Source organism: Coenobita brevimanus, unplaced genomic scaffold, assembly GCF_032717465.1.
Source record: "Coenobita brevimanus isolate Jiangsu-jjx unplaced genomic scaffold, ASM3271746v2 jjx.HiC_scaffold_2651, whole genome shotgun sequence".
In the NCBI taxonomy this organism is placed as follows: Eukaryota; Metazoa; Arthropoda; class Malacostraca; order Decapoda; family Coenobitidae; genus Coenobita; species Coenobita brevimanus.
The window spans coordinates 87,555-111,857 of NW_027643600.1; positions in this window are offsets into that span (position 1 = coordinate 87,555).

Consider the following 24,303-nt stretch of genomic DNA (forward strand, 5'->3'; position numbering starts at 1 on the left):
TAGATGTTAAGCATATGGGTTTACATACCAACATAGGAGCTAGACGAGGCCCAAGTTCACGATATAACCATCTCAGTGTAAGATGTCGTTACAGTAGGTCTTGATTTCTCTGTGTCGATAACTATTCATATGGAAGAATACGATTCTGGTCGGGCTTAATTCGTTCTATTATGGCACTTCCCACAATTTCAGTGTGTGGGTACAGTATCTTTTATAAGTTACAGTAGGTTTCTTTTGTGTGGATAATATTGACGTAAAAAAAAATAAGAGGAATGGGGAGACTGTATTAGAACACACACACACACACACACACACACACACACACACACACACACACACACACAAAACTATCTATCCGTCTACTTGTCTGTTTCTGCCTATATCTATCTGGCTGTTTTTCTGTAGATCGATTTATCTATGTATCTCTATCTGTCTATCTATCTATCTCTATCTGTCTATCTATCTATCTATCCATCTATCTATATCTATCTATCTATATATATATAAATATATATATTATATATATATATATATATATATATATATATATATATATATATATATATATTATATGAGAGAGGCAAATAGACATAGAGAGAGAGAGAGAGAGAGAGAAAGAAGGGGAGGGGTGGATGTAGGGAGTGAGGACAGGTGAGGTGAGGAATGGCTCCCAATCCCCAAGGAATTACCTACTGAGGTCATTTTGACTAGGGCAGACACACACACACACACACACACACACACACACACACACACACACACACACACACACACACATATATATATAAAAATCAGATTGATCACATCGCTAGCAGTAGGAGGCATAGAAGTTCTCTGCTAGATGTTCATGTTAAACGGGGAGCGGATATTGGTAGTGACACAGTGTGGTGCGGTGAGGATCTGTCCGTTCTCCCCTTTGGGGCTAAGATGCGAATGAACGTGTTTGAATGGATGAGTAAATGGGGAGTGTGTCGTCCTGTCTCGGCTACTTCCCTTTCCTTGGGGGAAGCAGCCTAGGTATATAGATGGATAGATAGATAGTGTATCAGTGCCTGCGTGTATCAGTGCCTGTGTGTATCAATGCCTATTAGTGCCTGTGTGTATCAGTGCCTGCGTGTATTAGTGTGCGTGCATGCGCTGATCAGTGCTTGTATCAGTGTTTGCGTGAATGAATATGTGCGCACTCTTTCAGCCTCTTCCATTTTGGACTGAAAGAATCGTTCCATTTCCTCCACTTCCAAACCCCGCATCCTCTCACGTTTACCTCATTCAGTTACATGCACTCACCTCTGCATCATGTTCTTTGTCTCTGCCTCCTTCTCTCTGTCTCAGTCTCTCTCTCGGTCTTTCTACCCTTCTCCTTACCTGATTTCCTCTCCTCAGTTTTCCCTGTCCTTGTAACTGATCCAATCTCTCTCTCTCTAAATATTCCGCTGCCTGTGCCTCTGTCTCTCTGTTAGTCTCTGCTTCCGTCTGTCTCTTTCTTTGTCTGTCTCGGCAGTTCCACTTAAGGTGAAGAGTTTTGAGATGTCATAAGTTGAATAAAATCTCCTGGTAGTTGCAGTAATTAAATCTAGTAGACATCGTATTGAAGGGGTTCATTATTGTGTGGATACCGACAAGCAATTTTATTCATTTAGGAAGCAACCTTTCCTAATTGAAACGGTGAGCTTTAGTCTTCACTTCCCCCTCATTACTGTTAGGTCATCGGATTGAAGGTTAGATGTTTTGGGCCATATTATATGTGACTTGAGATTTCCTAACACCTTTTTTCATAGCGAATTATTTTGTATATTACACCTTGGTGTCATTCTGAAGGTTACTGATGGAAATTGTGTCTATATCAAAACAATAAACGCAACATACTAAAGAATCCTTAAGGTTTAATACACATAAATCCCTAAAAAAAAAAAAAAGGGTGCAATGAAACCTATGCCGTTTGGCACTGCGTCGGGAGTGTTTGTAAAGATATTATTGACTGACTTTAGTAAGTGGTTTGTGAGAACTGGTATGTATGTATATGCACTTGAATGTCCACACGTACTTGCTGCTTCTATCTATCTGTCTATCTATCTGTCTATCTATCTATCCATCATGCTATCTATTATGATTTGTAATTATAATATGGAGTCCTGACATATACAAGCTACGTCTCCAATCCTGGCTGAAAGAATTAGAGGGTGTCAGTGTGGGTAGCACACACGTCTACATGTGTATTCTATTCACACGTACACACACACATGCTACTCTGCATATTTATTCTGTTCACACACATGGTACTCTGTATGTGTATTCTGTTAACACATACAAACACATACGCACACACACACTACCCTATGTCTGTCCTGGCCTGAATGTAAGTGTAGTCTATTCATAAACCCACACACATAAACAACTACTCTGTGTGTCCTGGCCTTTGTGCGTATGCATGTGGATATCAGCCAAGTACACATGTTTGAGCGCGCGCGCGCGCACGCACACACACACACACACACACACACACACACACACACACACACACACACACACACACACACACACACACACACACTACTGTCCTGGCCTTTGTGTGTGCATGTGGGCATTACTCAAGTACACACAGCTTCAAGCGCACACGAACACACACACACACACACACACACACACACACACACACACACACACACGCAAAACCACGTCCACCTCGTGCGATACTTGACTTTGGAAGGACCGACCAACAAAAGACCGCAATGCTTAAACCACTCTGACAATGCAGTAAATTTAGGCGTTTCGACAGGGACCAAGACTTTTACGAGAGAGTGAAATAGGGAGAGAAAGACTGAAGCCAAGACGTAGGTCACAGAATCAGATGGGAGGAGGGGGTTGTGTTTATAACGCTTTCTGAATCTTATTTTAGGCCAGTCTCGCCTAACCTATCCATATTTGCTCGAACTGAACCTGGCCTAACCTCGAGTGACCTAATTCAACGTAAAATAACCCAAACTAATCTAACTTAACCTCACCTAACCCAGTCTAATTGTATTTAACCTCACTATCTCACGTAACCTCCCCATACCTAAACTAACTAATTCTGACGCAGCCTAACGGCATCTAACCCTGCCTAATCCTACCCAGTCTCACTTAACCATACCATACCCGACCTAACGAAACCCACTCAAGCCTCAAATGACCAAATCCCAACCAAACCTAACCCAGCCTAACCCAACCCAATAGAACCCAACCCAAAATATATCAAAACCGAGCTATTCTAAAGCAATCTAACCTAATCCGTCTATATCTAGTCGATCTGAACCCAACCCAACCAAAAATTATCTAATCAGACCAAACCCTGCCCAAAGTGACCTAACCTAACTTTCGGTCGCCCATAAAATCGCTATATAAGAAATTATGCTCTCTGAAAGTCTACGGGTGTAACAGTCCAAGTTTCGCCGGTTCTGTGTACAAGTAGAAGATGGTGTGTGTGTGTCTGTCTATGTGTGTGTGTATCTGTGTGTGTGTGTGTATGTGTCTGTGTGTCTGTGTCTGTGTCTGTGTGTGTTTACGGTGTGTGAGTTGTGTTCTGTAAAGAAAAATTTATACTCTGTCTTTCTCTCTCTCTCTCTCTCTCTCTCTCTCTCTCTCTATATATATATATATATATATATATATATATATATATATATCTTTACTCCAGTTCAGTTTAGAAGTGCATGTGTAAGTCTGTGTCTGACCTTTTACCATATATGTCTGTTTGATTCGCAACGGCTTCAATATATCATCTTGCCTGGTCATTACTTACAGCCTCGTATCTGCATCATAAACCGTGAAATATTGTAACTGGCGGACCGTGGCAGGAATACGAGAGAAAAAGAGGTGGGATAAGAGATAAAGAGCAGAGAGTAAAAACAAAAAGAACAGAGTATGAGATAAAGAGAGCAAAAGACTGAAACAAAACGCAGAAAGGCATGAATGGGGCCAGAAAAAGTGAAAAAAAGAAGAACGATAAAAAGAACACAGGATAACAGTAATATACGGCTTGGATAGGTAGCTCTGAGGTCTGATTAGGACTATGAGAAGTGCAAGCATAAGCAGACGAGACTACGTGGTTCAGAGGCTGATGAAGGCTATGAGAAGACCATGCATGATTTGAGAGAGTTGTCATCGTATAACCAGACAGGACGTGTACGACTCCCAATATCGTGTGTGTCTATCTATCTATCTATTGCCAGACGCCTCAATCCCGTTTGGGGTGGCCACAAACAAATCGCCTCTAAGTCGCCCTGTCCCCCGCCATTTCACTGCCCTGCTCCCAACTCACACCCCCTCTCTCTCATATACCTCTCCACCCCATCACTCCATCTCATCCTCGGCCTCCCTCTCCCTCTTCCCCCCTCCACCTCACTCACATACACTCTCTTCGTCAGTCCTTCACACTCCATCCTCTCCACATAGCCAAACCACCTCAGTGTGTTCCTCATAACGCTTCCTATCACATCCACATCAAGACCACAACGCTCCTTTATATCTTCATTCGTCAGCCTGTCTCTCCACGTGACTCCACAGGCTCCTCTTAAATAACTCATTTCCACTGCTCTCACTCTTGACTTGTGTCCTTCCAACAATGTCCAAGCTTCACTTCCGTGTAATCATCAGTAAAAAGCCTTGCACGAGGGTGGTCGGAATCTAAAAACATGCTCTTGACACATCACTAATAAGAGGAGTGTAATAGATAATAAACACCGTTGCACGAGAGACAGGTGGGAGGCTTTGAAAAACATACCATCAACAGATTACCAATAGGAGGTGTGTAATAGACACCCATGTAACAGAGACGAGTAAACACCCTTGCCTGAGAGGTGGGGATCTGTAAACACACCAGTGATGTTACCAATTGGAAGAGTGTAATACACAGTAAACATGTTTACTTGAGAGGAGGCGGAAAGCTTTAGAAACACTCCAGTGATATATTAACATCCATATTAAAGAAAGCACTGAGATATCTATTAACGCTTGCCATAAAAGACTGAACCTGAGTCTGTTATCTCGCAGCCACATACGAAAAGACATAAAACAAGGCATATCCAATGACTTTCAGTACAGCAACGTCTCTTCAAGCTTATTCTTACTTCAGACGATTTTATTCAACTTGGCAACGTATCTGCTAATGAAACTTGGGCAGGATATCTGGTAAACAAGGCTGTATCTACTGCAGTTTTTCTAATTCCAGTATTTTCCACGACGCTCTTATACAATCGTCCACAGAGCGAAATAAACTGAAAACATTTGCTGTATTCATGAAGAAGCAATCGTATCTATAAAAGGAACTGTTCTTAAGCAGTTCACCTTTAGTCACACGAGACATACAAGCATATAAAGCTGCAGTAACACAAAGTACAAACAAAATATATAAAACAGACGAAAAACGCAGCAACAGTTACAGAAAACACATGGAGCACGAAGCGCGCGCGCGCACACACACACACACACACACACACACACACACACACACACACACACACACAGACGTATCCTTCCCCGCGCACACACAATCTGGCTGCAGCAGTTCAGTTTTTCTTCCTTTACTTTCAGCAACACTGATGTGGTTTGGTCATAGGAAGGTAATGGGGAGTAAGAGATTGGCGTGGAAAGAGAGGTGGACCAAGAGCAAGGTGGAAGGATAGAAGTGAGGGAGTACATAAGAAATATATATGAAAGTGGGATAACAGAGAGAAAGGGGGCGGAGGCAAAGAACAAACTGAAGTGACAGTGTTCGATAATGAAAGTTCATGACTGCATTTAATACTTTCTGAGATTTGCTCCAGAAATAAAATCTCTGCGCCCGCCTAACCGTCCCAACTCTACGGACGGACACCAGTGATAACATTACCCTCCATTGACTTTGGTGGAATAGATGTTCTGCTGTGGGATAGATAGTTGGGAGGAGAGACAGATTATAAATAATGAGGTGGTGGACAGAGAAACAGTCCGTGAGGGAAGGTGCATATGAGTGATGAAGTATAAAGGACAAAAAATAGGTAGGCCAATAACAACGTGGATGGAAAGAAAAGCCAAGGAGTACATGAAGGAGAGAGCATGTGAGTGAAGAAAGATGAATGAAAAGTTGGCAAAGAACTGGGTGAACAAACAGTGTGAGATAGTACAGCACAAAGAGAAGTATGTATGAGAGTGTAATGGTTGGAAGAAGAGAGGAAGGCCAAGACGATCGTGGATAGAACATGTAGGGAATACACAAGGGAAGATGTAGAGTGGAGTAGTTGCGAGGAGAAGAAAGGTTAATCTAGATCAAGGATGATGAAAACATATGGGTAGTATAGGACGGAGAGGTGGACGAGTGGTTGATGAATAGGGACAGAGATGAAGGAGCTTTTGGTTCCGATCACATTTCACTGGATGAGGTGTCAGACAAAAACCTCTATATATTCACAGTTCCCTGAACAACAGAAAGAAACGCTAAATAATTCGTCAAGCTGAAAGGTAGACTGTTATTTCCAGCACAGTATCAAATCTGTTATATTCTGATCAGCCTCTAAGAATATTAACCACATCGCTGCCGTGGATGCATCTGGGTATTTTAGTCAGGCTAATACAAGGTTATTCAGCTCTGAGAAGTCTGTCAGTATAATCGTTGGTAACTTTCGATTATCCTTAAGCTGGTATGGACACAACTATTGTATTCAAATTAACATCAGGTGATTATTTTTACCTGAGACAAGTCATAACATTCCAAGGATAGATCGCCGCAACTTACACAGATTTCGTAATTATAAATTCCATCAGACTACTCACAGTTTTTTAGGTATTTCTTTCTATTTGCAGACGATTTTATCCAACTGAGAATACCGTTGGACTTTTTTTTTTTTTTTTTCCCTCTCCTGGGGGAGGTGTTAATGAAGGTTATACGAGTATCAAACCCCTCTTGAAAACTCTCTCCCAAACTGAACCATATCGTTTGGAGTTAGTAAAAATAAATTAACTGGATACAAATATAATAGATGCTGGAGCTTCAAGACCCATTGATTATGCCTTTGGCGTCATGTGGTAAGAGAGAGTGGCTTTGAATGGTGTGGTGTGGCCTCGCTCATGTCGCCGGGAATGAAGTACCTCGCATCCCAAAACGTTAATGAGACAGACAGACACAACCTTTCCTTGAGATGCTATCGCGTCCTTTTTAAGCACTCCGGCCTGAAAGGATTTTACCTCTCCTGTGAGATGACATTTTCTCTTTTATTTCACTCTTACTGTCTCCATATGACGGCTTTGAAGAGACTTTCAGCTTTGAAGAGACTTTTAGACATGAAAGGGTTTCACACACACACACACACACACACACACACACACACACACACACACACACACACACACACACACACGAGACCGTACTCTAAATGGCACTCCAGCTTTGTAGCACACGTTTCTTGGTGATCTGTTTGGCCCGCTACACTATGACATTATCTTCTTTGTTATTTGTGTTGCTTTAATATCAACACAATTGCATTAGTAGTATATATTAATGCAGTTGAGGTGTGATGTGCAGAGTTAATCACTAAAGTAGATATGCTACGACATCACTAAAACAACTTATAATACGACGGCAGTGGTCTGCAGCATTTAGAGAGGTAGTTGGACAGACATACAGGCAACTCCCAGGAGAAAGAGAGAGAGAGAGAGAGAGGGAGGGAAAAAACGAGGCAGGATATTCTAGGTTAGTTAGAATTGCCAGAACGTGACACACATGTTCAGTGACAGAAAATAGTTGGACGGTGAAACCAGTAGCGAAACGAAAGAAGTAAAAAGTTGGAGCTCGTTCTTCGTAATACATTTATCGCCCCGAATTTCTCACATGGTTCTATACCCTATGTCCTCTCTCCACCAGATGCATATATTCATAGGTTCTCCCCTCACTCACATGTACAGGCTACCCCGTGGAGAGTGTGCCAAAAATCAGGAAGTTATGCTTGGACTAATTTTGAGTCATAAATGATATAAGAGCGTGAGTCTAGTTCTTAACCTGTACAGAGAGCTATGATTTCGCCAAGACGAGCTTCAGGATTGACATATAATTTTTACATTCAGCGACTTCAGCAAGCCTCATAGCTCCAAGATACTGACGTGATGCTCTTGAACAACCAGAACTAACTACCCTATTTTAGCTCTTCCGCTAGTTAAATGGTGGGCTTAAGGTTTGGCAAGTGAATAAAATCCTCTATTCTGATTAAAATTATTCTATCAGCAATATGGGCAGACTCGACACATTACGTTTAGTTATATTACTCTCATGTAGCACAAACTTTGCCTTATTCCAGTGTTCCATGTTCGGTATCAAATCCGTGTTGTACAGTAGCATTGTTGAGATTAAAAACTCTCATATCATATTTATTTTCCTTTAACCTTTTATCAACCCCCTAAAAGTCTCTCCCACATGTACGGTACCTTTTCGCAATCTTTGCACGGAATTTTATACACACCTGCTTTGTTCTTTTTACGTATTTGTTAGTTTTCTGACTAACTTGCCCACAGTCGTATTTCCTGCTCTGACTACCTGTATTCCTGCCATATTCATACAGGGAGAAACAGTGTCCGCTACACAGGGTGTGAGTACTATTATTCTTTTCTCAGGTTTTTCTTTTTTTGTATTTACTCATGTGTATTTTAGTGACACTCTTTCTAGTTCTGTGGATAAAATATGGAGGGTATTTTAGATCACTAAGAGCTTTAAAAATGTAAACATGTTCATCCAGTGAGGATCTGTCCCTTCTCCCCCTTGGGTCTAAGATACGAATAATTGAGTGTGTTTGGATGAGTAAATTGGGAGTGTGTCGTCCTGTCTCGGCTACCTCCCTTTGTGTGGGGGAAGCAGCCTAGGTATATAGATAGATAGATAGATTAGTTAAGTTTAAATGTAGATATTGTATTTGTGTGTGTGGTATTTATGTTGATTTGTGAAGTTTGAGGAAGGTATTTGTATTCAGGGGTGTGTGAACCCTGAACGTGACCAAGGCTGGGTGGGGGACTATTTTAAACGTAAAGTGTGGGGGTGAACCCGTTGGTGTCCCGCGCCACAGTGGACACCTGCTGGCTCCCACACACCCTCACACCTCCACACCACAGCATCCCACCACACCACAGCAAACCACACCACACCACATCGTACTGCATCACACATCACACCTCTACACCAGACTGTCACACAACATCACACTACACTGCCTCACACCACACGGCACCACGTCACTAGGATAAGCTCGCCTCAGCGCAGTACCACATCACTAAACTCACCCCAGCGCCTCACCACACCACACAGCATCCTACCACAATACACCGCTCATACCACCCGCATCACACCACACTCATCACACCACACCACACCACACGCCATTGTACCACAGTGCACCACACCACATCACGCGACATCACATCAAACTAACCCACACCACTCCTCACCACACCACACTTCACCACGCCTGACAATACCTCACACCTCACACCACCTCACGACACCACAATACAACACACTGACCTACACCACGCTCCGTTACAGCACACCACACCACACTACACTACAACACGCCACTGTGCACTACATCACACCAGGCTGACTACACCATAAAACACTGCTCAGCACCATACAATAACGCACCAAGCCACACCACACCAAGCCATATCACATCATACTCTACAAACCACACCACACCACACCGAACCGCACCACACTGAACTGCACCGCGTCACACCACACCACTCCACACTGCGCCACACCACGCTGAACCATACCACACTGTACAACACCACATCACACCAAACACCAAACCACACCAAATCAAACCACGTCACACCTCAAAACACCACACCGCAACGCACCACACTGCACCAAACCTCATGTCATTGTACCACACCACAACACAGAACAACACACCACAACACAACACAACACATTGCACCAAACAGCATCACACATCACCGCTCACCCCGCCCACATCACACCATACCTCTCACCTTGGTCACACCACACTACACTGCGCAGCACCACACCATACCACACCCATACCACACACCATACTACACCACACCACACATACCACTCATCACGCATAAGACTGTATCGACTGCAATCTTTGTAATTCTAGTACTTTCCAAGAAGGTCTTATACAATCGTCCAGAGAGCGAAATAAACTAAAAACATTTGCTGTATTCAGGAAGAAATAATCGTTACTATAAAAGGTACTACGCTTAAGCAGTTCACCTTCAGTCACACGAAACATCTATCTATCTATCTGTCTATAGCCCGACGCCCTAATCCCGCAAATGGTGGCCGCAGACAAAACGCCTCCAAGTCGCCCTGTCACCCACCATTTGACTACCCTCCCCCCAACTCACGCCCCCCTCCCTCATATACCACTCAATTCAAGCACATACATCTGCAGTAACACAAAGCACATACAAAATATATAAAACAGACAAATCGGAACACAAGATACAGAAAATACATGGAACACGAAGCACACATACACGCACAACTACACGCACACACACACACACACACACACACACACACACACACACACACACACACACACACACACACACACACACACAAAACCACGTCCACCTTGTGCAATACTTGACTTTGGAAGGACCGACCAACAAAAGACCGCAATGCATAAACCACTTTGACAATGCAGTAAATTTAGGCGTTTCGACAGGGACCAAGACTTTTACGAGAGAGTGAAATAGGGAGAGAAAGACTGAAGCCAAGACGTAGGTCACAGAATCAGATGGGAGTAGAGGGTTGTGTTTATAAGGTTTTCTGAGCCCTATTTGTGTATGCGTGATCGACTCCTTTTATTTTAAACTTCACTCATCTTCCTCGTCGTCGTCGTGTCTCTCCTCCTCCTCCTCATCATCATCATCATCATCATCATCATCATCATCATCATCATCATCCGAACCTCCTTTCCCACCCAAGGGCAGGGTGAGGTGTAGCAATGTCCAGACAGCACAGAATTGCCCAAGGTATTCTGTTGAAGGCATACATGTTTTTATGCTCTCGAGTTCCTTTTTCTTTTTTTTCCACAGTGTTGTAGTTCTCGTTGGCTGTTTTGTGTTTGGTTTTTGTGCTCTCTCTCTCTCTCTCTCTCTCTCTCTCTCTCTCTCTCCTCTTTGGGGTGTTTATGCTCCTCTCCTGAACAGCTGTCTTCCTGAACTAAATCAAACAGAAAGGTAACGAACTCTCTCCCATCCATGAAACTGAAACCAAACAATATTTCCCCATACATTTCAGCGTGTATGATAGTTCTGAGTAGCCAAAATATATGTTTATGCTAAAAAAAAGTTAAAATATAATATATTTCTTGAAATGTGAGGTGCATAGTTATTTCACAGCTCTGTCTTCTGTTCAATTGTTAAAATTTAAACAGAAAGTGTTGTATTTCACAGCTCTTCGCCTTACTTCAGAATGCAAAATATAGTGGGAGTGTAAATATTCTTTGTTTACCTCGCTATCACTGTTCAGATTTCACTGCCTGACGTCTGTGTTGGTACCAGGACACTATCAAGCATTGTCTTGCCTTCCATGTATGCATTTCCTGCTTTCAAATCACTATTTTCCACTGCATCTCATTAATAATCTTTTGTCTTCCTGTCTTCCACATTTGCATTTCCTACTTCAATTCACCATCTTACACTTGGTCATTAAGTAACTTATTTTCTCCTTCCTCTTTCTTGCTCCCATCCTACGCACTCTTTCAGCCTCTTCCATTTTAGACTGAAAGAATCGTTCCATTTCGTCCACTTCCAAACCCCGCATCCTCTCACGTTTACCTCATTCAGTTGCATGCACTCACCTCTGCATCATGTTCTCTGTCTCTGCCTCCTGCTCTCTGTCTCAGTCTCTCTCTCGGTCTTTCTACCCTTCTCCTTACCTGATTTCCTCTCCTCAGTTTTCCCTGTCCTTGCAACTGATCCAATCTCTCTCTCTCTAAATCTTCCTCTGCCTGTGCCTCTGTCTCTCTGTTAGTCTCTGCTTCCATCTGTCTCTTTCTTTGTCTGTCTCGGCAGTTCCACTTAAGTAAAGAGTTTTGAGATGTCATAAGTTGAATAAAATCTCGTGGTAGTTGCAATAATTAAATCTAGTAGACATCGTATTGAAGGGGTTCATTATAGTGTGGATACCGACAAGCAATTTTATTCATTTAGGAAGCAACCTTTCCTAATTGAAAGGGTGAGCTTTAGTCTTCATATCCCCCTCATTACTGTTAGGTCATCGGATTGAAGGTTAGATGTCATAAGCTTTTGGGCCATATTATATGTGACTTGAGATTTCCTAACACCTTTTCCATAGCGAATTATTTTGTACATTACACCTTGGTGTCATTCTGAAGGTTACTGATGGAAATTATGTCTATATCAGGAAACCATTTACTATGCTGGGTTGTAACCATATAACCAGATTTTGGCGCCTGGTGGGTTAGTGGGTAATTGTGATGTTCCAATTGGATTGAGCCGGTGAAGGTTTATATCCAAGGGGTGCTTGGGGTTGATTGCTTATGTAATGCCACTCAGGAATGAGTGAGGCTGGTCACTGTCATCTTAAATGTCGGGACCAGTTGCCTAGCCCTGGGCTCCTATGCTCCACATGGGGCAATGTAGGATTGGATGATGGGTAGATGGATGAATTATTATTAAAAACATCTTGCATTTGGTATTGCCAAGTTATTTAACTCATGTTGTCTCCAGATGATAATGTTCTTGCTGCCAACAAGCTACTTTTGTTAATCAAGGTTTGAAAGGAAAGAACTAATGTATAGTATATTTTCAGGTGTGTGAGTTGACTGAGCCATGGAAACCGCCTACAGAGAGGGAGCAGGGGGGGAGAAGAAAGCCAAATTAATACCAACCAGCTGCCACGTTAATACCAGCCAGCTTCCTGGACAGGAAACCAGAAGTTCCCTTTCTCCTACGGTCCACCATCCTCCTCATTTGGCATAAGGAGTTGAGGGAGAAGGAAGAGGAGACTGAGGATAAGGTAGGAATGGAGAGGTATATGAGAGGGGGGGAGCAGTGAAATGGCAGGAGACAGGGTGACTTGGAGGCAATTTGTTTGTGGCCACCCCTTACAGGATTAAAGGGTCCGGCTATATGTAGACAGGTAGTATAGATTTATTCAAACCAGAGACCAGTATCTCATTTTGGTGTGTGTTAGATTTTTTGCTGAGCAGATAGATGATGATTGGATGACATTTGTATGGGGGAGTACATGATGAGGGTTGACAGCACTTATTTAACTTGAAAAGTTGGATGGATTATTGGATGGTTTTTATGAAATGCATGTGTTTCATTTTCGTTTTCGTTTTTAAAGGCTCCAACATGCTTGCATGTGTCGGCCTTGGTCACCTAATGGCGGCTCTCCACGCTGCACGATCCATTGCAGCCTCCCTGTTCAGTCCCTTAACCCTAACGTCACACTTCATGACCTCGTCCCATGTCTTTCTTGGTCTACCCCTCATAACCCCACCCCCAATATTAACACTCTTCACCTTCCTCACCCAATTATCATCCCCCATCCTCTTCACATGTCCAAACCACCTCAAGCTACCTCTCCTCATCACAACACCAATACACTCCAGTCCCATCCTACCTCTCAACTCTCCCATTGTAAACCCAGCCCCTCCAGGCCTTGGACGCAGGGACGCACTGCACATCCACCTAATCATTGTCATTTCTGTATGTCTGAGCCAGCGAATGTCTTCCTCCTTCACTGCCCAGGTCTCACTGCCATACAGCATTACACTCCTAACACATGCTGCATACAAAGACCCCTTAGCACGTAGGGAGAGCCCTCTCAATGTCAGGAGAGGCAAGAGCTCCCTGAACTTCTTCCAACCACTTTTCACCCTAGCCACAGAGGTAGCTCCAGCCCCACCTCCAGCACAGAACATGTCTCCCAAATAACAAAACTCTTCCACACACTCAAGAGATTCACCAGCAAGTTCAATCCTTTCACGTTTGACAATCTCCACCTGCTCACCCCGGCACGCCGTACACATAAAATCAGCATTATCTCGCAGTCTACCTCTGATACCACTACATCTCTTATGCACCCATTTATCACACACACCGCACAAGATGGAATTACTTCCCACGCCCGTATGGCAAACTGCACATGGCCACTCTCCCTCGTCTTTGACAGTACCGCCACCAACCCTAGATATCATCATTTTTGTTTTATCTGCATTTACCCTTAAACCCTTTTGCCCCATACCATCTCTCCACTTCCTAAACCTTTCCTCCGCCTCCCTTTCATTCTCTGCAATCAACACCAAATCATCAGCATACAACAACTCCCACGGGAGTCCTTTTCTAAAGTCACGTGAAAGGGCTTCAAGTACCATGATAAACAACATGGGACTCAAGACTGACCCCTGATGCACACCAGCATTCACGGAAAACTCATCACTCAAATCTCCATTCACTCTCACCTGGGTGTGAGGACCCACATACATGGCCATAACCATCATAACCAGCCACTCCTCCAAGCCAAGCTTTCTCATTGCCCACTTCACCACCTCTCTAGGGACTCTGTCAAAGGCCTTTTCCAAATCAACAAAAACGAAATAAAGATCTCTTCTCCTACCAATATATATTTTTCCTGAAGCTGTCGAACAATGAATATGGCATCAGTGGTCCCCCTACCTGGCATAAACTCAAACTGCATCTCATCAATATTCACTCTTTCTCTAATCATAGCTTCTAAAACTCTCTCCATTACCTTCATTATCTGATCTAAAAGCTTTATACCTCTGTAATTTCCTCTTTCCAGGGCATCACTTTATACACATTTACATTTACACACTTCAGCCAATCATCTGGGACAACACACTCATAAATAATCCTATTTATCAGGTCAGTGACTAAACTCACCCCTATATCGCCTGAGGCCTTCAACATTTCGGCAGTCAACCCAGACACACCTGCTGCCTTCCCCACCCTCATCCTGCCTATTGCCTCACTCACAGTAGCAGTATCAATCAAAGGCCAAGGACCAGACACTGGATCTGCTGGCTCCAAACCTTCCCTGTCCCAGTCAAACTCCTCATTCAACAACCGGTTATAATGCTCTCTCCATGCATCTTTAATATCCTCACTGTTCACCACTACCTTTCCTTCATCATTCTTCACACACTGCTCACCTATGATATCCCGATTATCCCTCTTCACCTGACCTGCCACCCCAAATATATTTTTCCTTTCCCCATGATTTTGGTTATCAAGTAATTGTCTCTGTGACTCAGACTTTGCCCTGTATACCTCTCTCCTAGCCCTACGCTTGGCAGCCAAATATTCCTCTTTGCTACCACCCTTCTTCCATTCCTGGAAAAGCCTTCTTTTCTCCTTAATTGCAGCTTCTACACCCTCATCCCACCACCAAGTTACTTTATGTCTTGGTGGTCCTCTTGTCCAGCCACATATTACATCAGTAACTCTCAAGAATTATTACTTGAGGGCTCTGTACTGTTCATTAACGCCTCTGTCTACAGCTCCCTGTTCAGCCACCACTCTCCTCAACTCGCTATCGAAGTTATCCCTTACTACTTGGTTTTTCAGCTTTCATATTTTCCTCCTAGGTACACCTGCGAACCAAAGTTTCGGTACCCCCCTCGATGGAAGGAAGTTGAAGTCAGGGTTAGAGAGAGGGCAGGTGAACGGACAACCGTGAGTGGTACTTTGGAACTGAGCTACGAGGCGAATAGTGAGAAACCTAATGACACTGGATTCGAAACATTTCCATGCAATTCACCTGCAAAACATGATGCGTTCGTAACATACATACTGTAACATATAACATAGACTACTGTGTTATCATGGTGTCCTGTGATACTGACCCATCTGTTTCGGATCCTCATCACACAAATAAAGCACCGAGCCAGTTGTATATAAGTTGCAACTTGTCATTATAACTGCAGTCATAATTTTTGTGAATGTTATCCCTGGATTGTCTATAGCTATAATAAAGAATGATTGTGAATTTAATGTTGATTTTCACAGTAGTTGTGCGGATGGTTATAAATGTGGCAATTATTTTATGTGGATGACTAAACCACATTGTGATGGACAGCGGAGAGCATTCGCCAATAATTTACTATAACCAGATGAAATTAGATGTAAACAACACAAAATATTATGAGACAACGACGACACAGCTGTGGTATCCTGCTCCGCCTTGTTATCAAGGCCTTAACTGTGGCTTCACCTCATACGTGCATTATTTCCATTCAGTCGCTGCCTCTTTTATTACTCTTACTTCCCGGTATCCTCTTACTGCGAGTCGTCATATTCCCTGGAGGGTTTCTTGTTGTCCGATCCCATAACCCCTACTGTATTACATTATTCCTCGCATCATCACTCCCAGACAAACAACGTTAGCACAAGACTGATGAATTTGTTAATACCATTATTGCCACTGCCACTACTACTGTAATCCCCCGTTTCCTATTGTGTCTAATTTCCCTCACAGTACTACTACTGCTGCTCCTATTACTACTCCACTATAAATCTGTATAATGATAAATATGATTGTTCTTATGTCTGTGTATCTGTTAATCATAATTATTGTCCCTGTCCCACCGTCGACAACTCGTCACTGACCCGGCACCGCTACTCCAGTTCCCACCCACGATGGATTCTACTCCTCCCCCACTCCGACACCACATTACCCTTCACCTCATCCTTGGGGTAGAAGGCCTGTTGTTCACCCTTTACCTGTGAATATACGTGGCATGCATTAATGGTAAAAAAGAAGGCATTTAAGAGCTAAACGCTAATCGGCCTCTAAAATATTCTGTTTGCCAAGTCCAAACTTTAGGCCATATATTGATACCAAGAAGGTTTTATGTTGATAGCTCAAGCCGTTCATGAGATATAATAGGAACACACACACACACACACACACACACACACACACACACACACACACACACACACACACACACACACACACACACACACACACACACACACACACACACACACACACACACACACACACACACACACACACACACACACACACACACACACACACACAGATGCAGTTAAAAACATGATCGCTCCGCCTTCTAAAGGTAGGCGATAATAATGTAATAATAACAACAACATCGTAGATGTGTACTGTAGTGTTCCTAACATTACACTTAATAACTGCAGACCCAAACGTGCTTATATTACGGAGCACTGATATACGAGTATTAACCACAAAACCGACCACAGACCGTTCTTATCATTACCACTGCACCTTCCCTATAGCACTTCACCATGGTAATACAACCCACTGTAGTCCTCTGTGAGATCGCTACACGTGTTTGGGAAAAATAACAGTGCACAACATGCCTACAAACCACTAAAATAAGCATATGATGTTTCACTGACATCCATCAAATAGCCTAGGAGAAGTTACTGGACAAACAAACAAACGACTGGACACAGACAGACAGAAGCAGAATGTCTCGCATCGGTATGTAACGACCTGACAAAACTCTTGTGATCCTGCATTGCAGGTGTCATCACAGTAATAATAATAATAATAATAATAATTAATCACATGTTATTAGGCACGATACTGAGAAGGACACACACTGGCATGGCATGTGTCGACGCAATGCAGAATCTGTTTGCCATGACAGAAGGTTGGGTTGCGGTCAAACATTAATTTAGTATTACTAAAACCCTACCATTACAGCATATTATGGCACTGGTTGGTTTTATATGTCACAGCTGTTTTCACTTGTTTTATCAGGGAGATTATGGTGTTTGTCCTCCTCTGTATCATGGATATTAACATGTGATTACTACTACTACTACTATTATTACCACCACTACAACTACTACTACTACTGCTACTGGTACTACTATTACTACGATTATTATTATTATTATTATTATTATGATTATTATTATTATTATGATTATTATTATTATTATTATAACTATGATGACACCTACAAAGCAGGATCGTAATAGTTTTGTCAGGTTGTCATATACCGATGCGAGACATTCGGCCTCAGTCTATGTCCAGCCGTGTGTTTGTTCGCTAACTTCTAGGCAATTTACTGGATGTCAGTGAAACTTTCATGGGTTGTAGGCATGTTGTGCGCTGTTATTTTTCCCAAACATGTGTAGTGATCCCACAAAGGACTTCAATGGGTTGTATTACTATGGTGAAGTGCTACAGGTAAGGTCCAGTGGCAATGATAGGAACGGTCTGTGGTCGGTTCTGTGGTTAATATGTCAGAACTCCATAATATAGGCAAGTTTGGGTCTGCGACTTTTATAAGTATGTAATGTTCGGAATACTGCAGATGTATGTTGTTGCTGTCAATTTTATAATTATTTTTATTAATGCATGCCACTTATATTCACCGGTAAAAGGTGAACAACAGGCCTGATGGCCCAAGAAGGAGGTGAGGGGTAAAATGGTTCAGAGTGGGGGAGGAATAGAGCTCATGGCTGGTGGGAGAGAGGGCCCGGAGGGGGGTGGGGTGCAACTGGGGTAGCGGTGCGGGGTAAGTGACGAGTTGTGGACGATGGGACAGGGACAATATGATTAACAGATACACAGACATAAGGACAATCATATGTATTATTATACAGATTTATAGTGGAGTAGTAATAGGAGTAGCAGTAGTAGTACTGTGAGGGGAATTGCAGTAGACACAATGGGGAAAGGGGGAATAGTAGTGGCAGTGTCAATAATGGTATTAACAAATTCATCAGTCTTGTGCTAACGTTGTTTGTCTGGGAGTGATGATGCGAGGAATAATGTAATACAGTAGGGGTTATAGGATCGGACGACAAGAAACCCTCCAAGGAATATGACGACTCGCAGTAAGAGGATACCGGGAAGTAAGAGTAATAAAAGAGGCAGCGACTGAATGGAAATAATGCACGTATGAGGTGAAGCCACAGTTAAGGCCTTGATAACAAGGCGGAGCAGGATACCACAGCTGTGTCGTCGTTGTCTCATAATATTTTGTGTTGTTTACATCTAATTTCATCTGGTTATAGTAAATTATTGGCGAATGCTCTCCGCTGTCCATCACAATGTGGTTTAGTCATCCACATAAAATAATTGCCACATTTATAACCATCCGCACAACTACTGTGAAAATCAACATTAAATTCACAATCATTCTTTATTATAGCTATAGACAATCCAGGGATAACATTCACAAAAATTATGACTGCAGTTATAATGACAAGTTGCAACTTATATACAACTGGCTCGGTGCTTTATTTGTGTGATGAGGATCCGAAACAGATGGGTCAGTATCACAGGACACCATGATAACACAGTAGTCTATGTTATATGTTACAGTATGTATGTTACGAACGCATAATGTTTTGCAGGTGAACTGCATGGAAATGTTTCGAATCCAGTGTCATTAGGTTTCTCACTATTTGCCTCGTAGCTCAGTTCCAAAGTACCACTCACGGTTGTCCGTTCACCTGCCCTCTCTCTAACCCTGACTTCAACTTCCTTCCATCGAGGGGGGTACCGAAACTTTGGTTCGCGGGTGTACATAAGTCCTCTTTTTCATCACTTGTTCTTTAAGCACCGTATCACAAATCAATAGTTTGTGCTGCTGCACACACTCCTCACTTCCTATAACTTTAATATCCCTCACTAACCTCCTATCAGCCCTCCTAACCAGAAAATAATCTATCTGACTGCTATTTCCCCCAGACTCATACGTAATTAACCTACTGTCTCTTTTCCTAAAATATGTGTTGCACACAATCATGTCCGTTGCCTCCCCAAACTCGAGTATCCTTTCCCCTTCTGCATTCCTTAGACCATATGCACATCCCCCATGCACTCCTTCATAACCTTGTGCTGCTTCACCTACATGACCATTTAAGTCCCCTCCCAAAATCACTATCTCATCATCCCACATACCACCCACTACACATATTAAATCATCCCAAAATCTATCTTTCTCTGATTCATCCAATCGTGCCTGTGGAGCATATGCCGATATAATCACAGCTATCTTTCTTCCCAACAGAATTTTCACAACCAATATCCTATCGCTTACTCTCAAAACATTTATAACATATTCCACCCATTTCTCCGCAACCATCACACCAACACCTCCATATCCGTCTGTCCCCCCCTGCCAAAACAACTTATAGCAACAGTCCTTCCCAACAATCTTTCTGGCTGATCCACCTCTGTACCGGACTTCCTGCCAATACGCCACATCCACCCACCTCCTACTGAATGCCTCAACGACTTCCCCTGCTCTTCCCCTCAAACTTCCCACATTCCACGAACCCACCCTCATCCCCATGGATGATTTACTGTCCTCAGGCTTGCTTTGAAACTTATTTTGTTTTGTCATCTTCAGTATTAACAAAGGGGGACAGACACAGCACAGGTCCCACTCACTGCACAGTCCCAGGTCCAGGGAATGGATTTGGGACCCCTAGCCCACCAGTTTACCAGTGGCTGTGGTAGTGGCCTCGGGGCACCATGCCAGGACAGCTGCAGGGACACCCTCCAAGCGCATCTTGGCACTGCAACAATCCTGCCATTATACACCCACTGATAGGGCAACCTCCTGGGGCGCTACTCCCAGGTTCGGGCCCCTCTCTATTGGGCGTAAGCGGCAGCCTGGGAACCGCAATGCCCTGTACCCTCTAGCACAGGCCCGAGCCCCATCTCGCCCTGGACCCACGATCTATTGCCGGCGGAACCCCCGCCACGCCTCCCCCCCAGAAGTCCGCCACTAGGTAACGGGGGCGAAGTTTTCTGGCCGCATGCCCTTGCTGCCGCCAACCCCTGTAACGTAGTGGGATACGTTGTGTGAAATGTAAAGTGCATGTGGTGTAGTGCATAGATAGTTAGAGGAAATGTTTGGGAGAGTATGCTGGTCTACTCTCCATGTTACTGTCACACTGAAAAGGTCAGCTAAGGGGGATGGTTAGATAGCTAGTGAAACAGGAGCTCCAGCTCTCCCTATCACCAGCATTCCCATTCCCCTCGGGAGTACTACCCTGTTCGGCCGGTGCTACGGCCTCCTGTGTGTGGATAGTTATGCCTGTGTTGTGGTATCAGGATTTCAGGGCCTTGAATGATGTGTAGGGATGTGGCCCATTAGGCATGCCATTGAGACTTAGAGTAGTTCTCGTTATTCTTAAAGTAGTTATTATTATTACTATTATTATTATTTGTGGTAGGTGGGGGTGCTCACCATCCACTCACTCGATGTAGCACTGTTCTCGGGTGTCTGCCCTTTCCTCTCCTCCATCCTTCTTTCCTTCTATTCTCTTCTGTCTTTTTTTCCTTCATTCTTTCCTTGTCCTTCTGCCTACGGGTGACTTTACATTCCCTCTTCTGTCTTTCCTTCATTCTTTCCCCTTCCTTCAGCCTGTGGGTGACTACACTGAGTGACAAGTCAAATGGTTTCCTGTGCACCAAGAAACCATTTACTATGCTGGGTTGTAACCATATAACCAAATTTTGGCGCCTGGTGATTTAGTGGGTAATTGTGATGTTCCAATTGGATCGAGCTGGTGAAGGTTTATATCCAAGGGGTGGTTGGGGTTGATAGCTTATGTAATGCCACTCAGGGATGAGTGAGGCTAGTCACTCTTATCATAATTGTCGGGACCAATTACCTAGCCCCGGGCTCCTATGCTCCACATGGGGCAATGTAGGATTGGATGATGGATGGATGGATGAATTATTATTGAAAACGTCTTGCATTTGGTATTGACAAGTTATTTAACTCATGTTGTCTTCAGATGATAATGTTCTTGCTGCCAACAAGCTACTTTTGTTAATCAAGGTTTGAAAGGAAAGAACTAATGTGTAGTATATTTTCAGGTGTGTGAGTTGACTGAGCCATGGAAACCGCCTACAGAGAGGGAGCAGGGGGGGAGAAGAAAGCCAAATTAATACCAACCAGCTGCCACATAAATACCAGCCAGCTGCCTGGATAGGAAACCAGAAGTTCTCTTTCTCCTACGGTCCACCATCTTCCTCATTTGGCATAGGGAGTTGAGGGAGAAGGAAGGGGAGACTAAGGATAAGGTAGGAATGGAGAGGTATATGAGAGGGGGGGATCAGTGAAATGGCAGGAGACAGGGTTATTAAAGTACTTATTATTATTACTATTATTATTATTTGCGCAGTGGCAGTATCGTAACCAATGAGGTCTTGCCTAAGTGACGTATTTGTTGCTGCTGTAAACCTCGAATTGGGAAAAGTTTCAATACCATCTCAGCACTTCTGCGGCACCTCGGTTTGGGTTACCTTTCCTAGAAGGGTAGTCAAGTCATACCCCACCTGCTCGTGGTGACCTCGCAGACACCCTGTTTTTTGTTTTTTTTTTCCATTTTTTTTTTTTAATGCTTTTTTTTCCTTCGGTTTTCTTTTTTTCCTCCTAAATTAGGGTGACACAAACGGGGGCGGCGCTACCCGGGTTTTTCCCGGGTAGTATTGTATATACGTTTTGCTGTTGTTGTCATTTTTGTTTTTTTTTGTTCTCCTTTATCATGAGTAAACAACACCAGCCCCCTCGCTGCAGTAGCTCTGTAGCAAAAAGTGCACAAGCACTGAAGTGTGTCTACTGCAGCGAGTGGATTCATATAGCTTGTGAAAATTTGGATGCAGGCGACTATCCATTCATGAAGAGGAGCCACCAGCTGGGCTTTCGCTGGCTGTGTAGCTAGTGTGTTGCACCAGCAGACGAGGTCTTGGCTGGTGGAGGAAGTAGTACCAAGAAGGAGTATGAAGATAAAGTTATTGGGCCAATCTTTCAAGCAATCAGAGACGTATCAAATAGACTGGAGGCACTAGAGACCAAGGTCTCATCACCTGTGGCGGTCACACAAGATCAGGCCAAGTCATTTGCGGATGCTGTTAGTGGGTCTCTCGTGGGGGGAGGGAAGGATCTGCCTGGGGGCGTGATTGAGATCAGTGCTCATGGCCAGAAAAAATCCATTCATAGTCAGCATGTACTGATTGTGAAACCAGAGAGTGGCGCTAGTGCCCTGACAAATCAGATGGGACCAGAAGACAAGACATCAGAGGCGTACTTAACTCGGTACCGGTTGACGGCTGCCTTAAGACCAAGGCTGGTGGGCTGGTAATGAAGTTTCCATCAGCTGAGGCCAAGAGAGAAGCAACTGGGGTGCTGACTGATCATTTTGGCTCTGAGGGCACTTTTTGGATATCAGAGCTAAAGAAAATGTTGCCTAAAATGACCGTGACAGGCCTTTCCTCTTCCTTGGATGACTCTGACATCATTCCAAATATTCTGAGAAAAAACAATAAAATTAAGATGCTCGTTGATCGAGGTTGTACCCTCAACCTTCTCTTCACAAGGACAAAGAATGACACCAAAACTGCTGTCTTGAAGATGTCGCCAGAGGTGAGATCCTCCATTGTAGAACAGGGCAATTACATCTATGTGGATCATACAAGATGCCGCGCTTTCGATAGATTCTGGGTTACACAGTGTCATCACTGTCAAGGCTTTGGTCATACATTTGAGAGATGTTCAAGGAAAAGTGATGAACCTAAATGTGTCTTTTGTGCTGGAGCCCATAAATCTCAGGACTGTAGTAACAGAAATTCTCCCAAATACATCAACTGCTCCTCTTTAAGACAACAAGATGCTAATTCAGTGTCACAGGTGGTTGCCCATTTTGCTTCAAGTAGAGAATGTCCAATTATGATTACTCATAGGAATAGATTGATTGAGAACACCAATTTTGACCATTCAAAAAACTGACTACATCCCTCTTGAACCAGTTAAGGATGGGTCTTTTAAATATTCGTTCCATCCGTAATAAGATAGACTGTATTAATGAAACCCTAAATCAGCACGAGCTTGACATATTGTGCTTGACTGAAACCTGGTTGTATGAGTCTGATATCGATATTATTCATAATGCTTTGCCTAAGACACATTCTATTATTAGTATTCCCAGGCCAGCTGCTGACTATCTGGGAGGAGGCGTAGCATTCATCTATTCGGCAGCACTTGCAAACGTTTCTCTCATTGACTCAGACCTGACCCCATCATCATTTGAATTTATGGAAGTATTAATAAATTTCCATCAGAATACTATTAGAATTGCAATTGTCTATCGACCAGGTCATCCGGGCAGAGATCGAGGTTTTATGGAGGAGTTTGGGCAGTTTCTTGAAGGGTTTTCTCTTAGACCTGGAGGACTTCTTGTTTGTGGTGATTTCAATTATTGGGTTGACAGTCCAGAGTCAAAACCATTTTCTTCAGAATT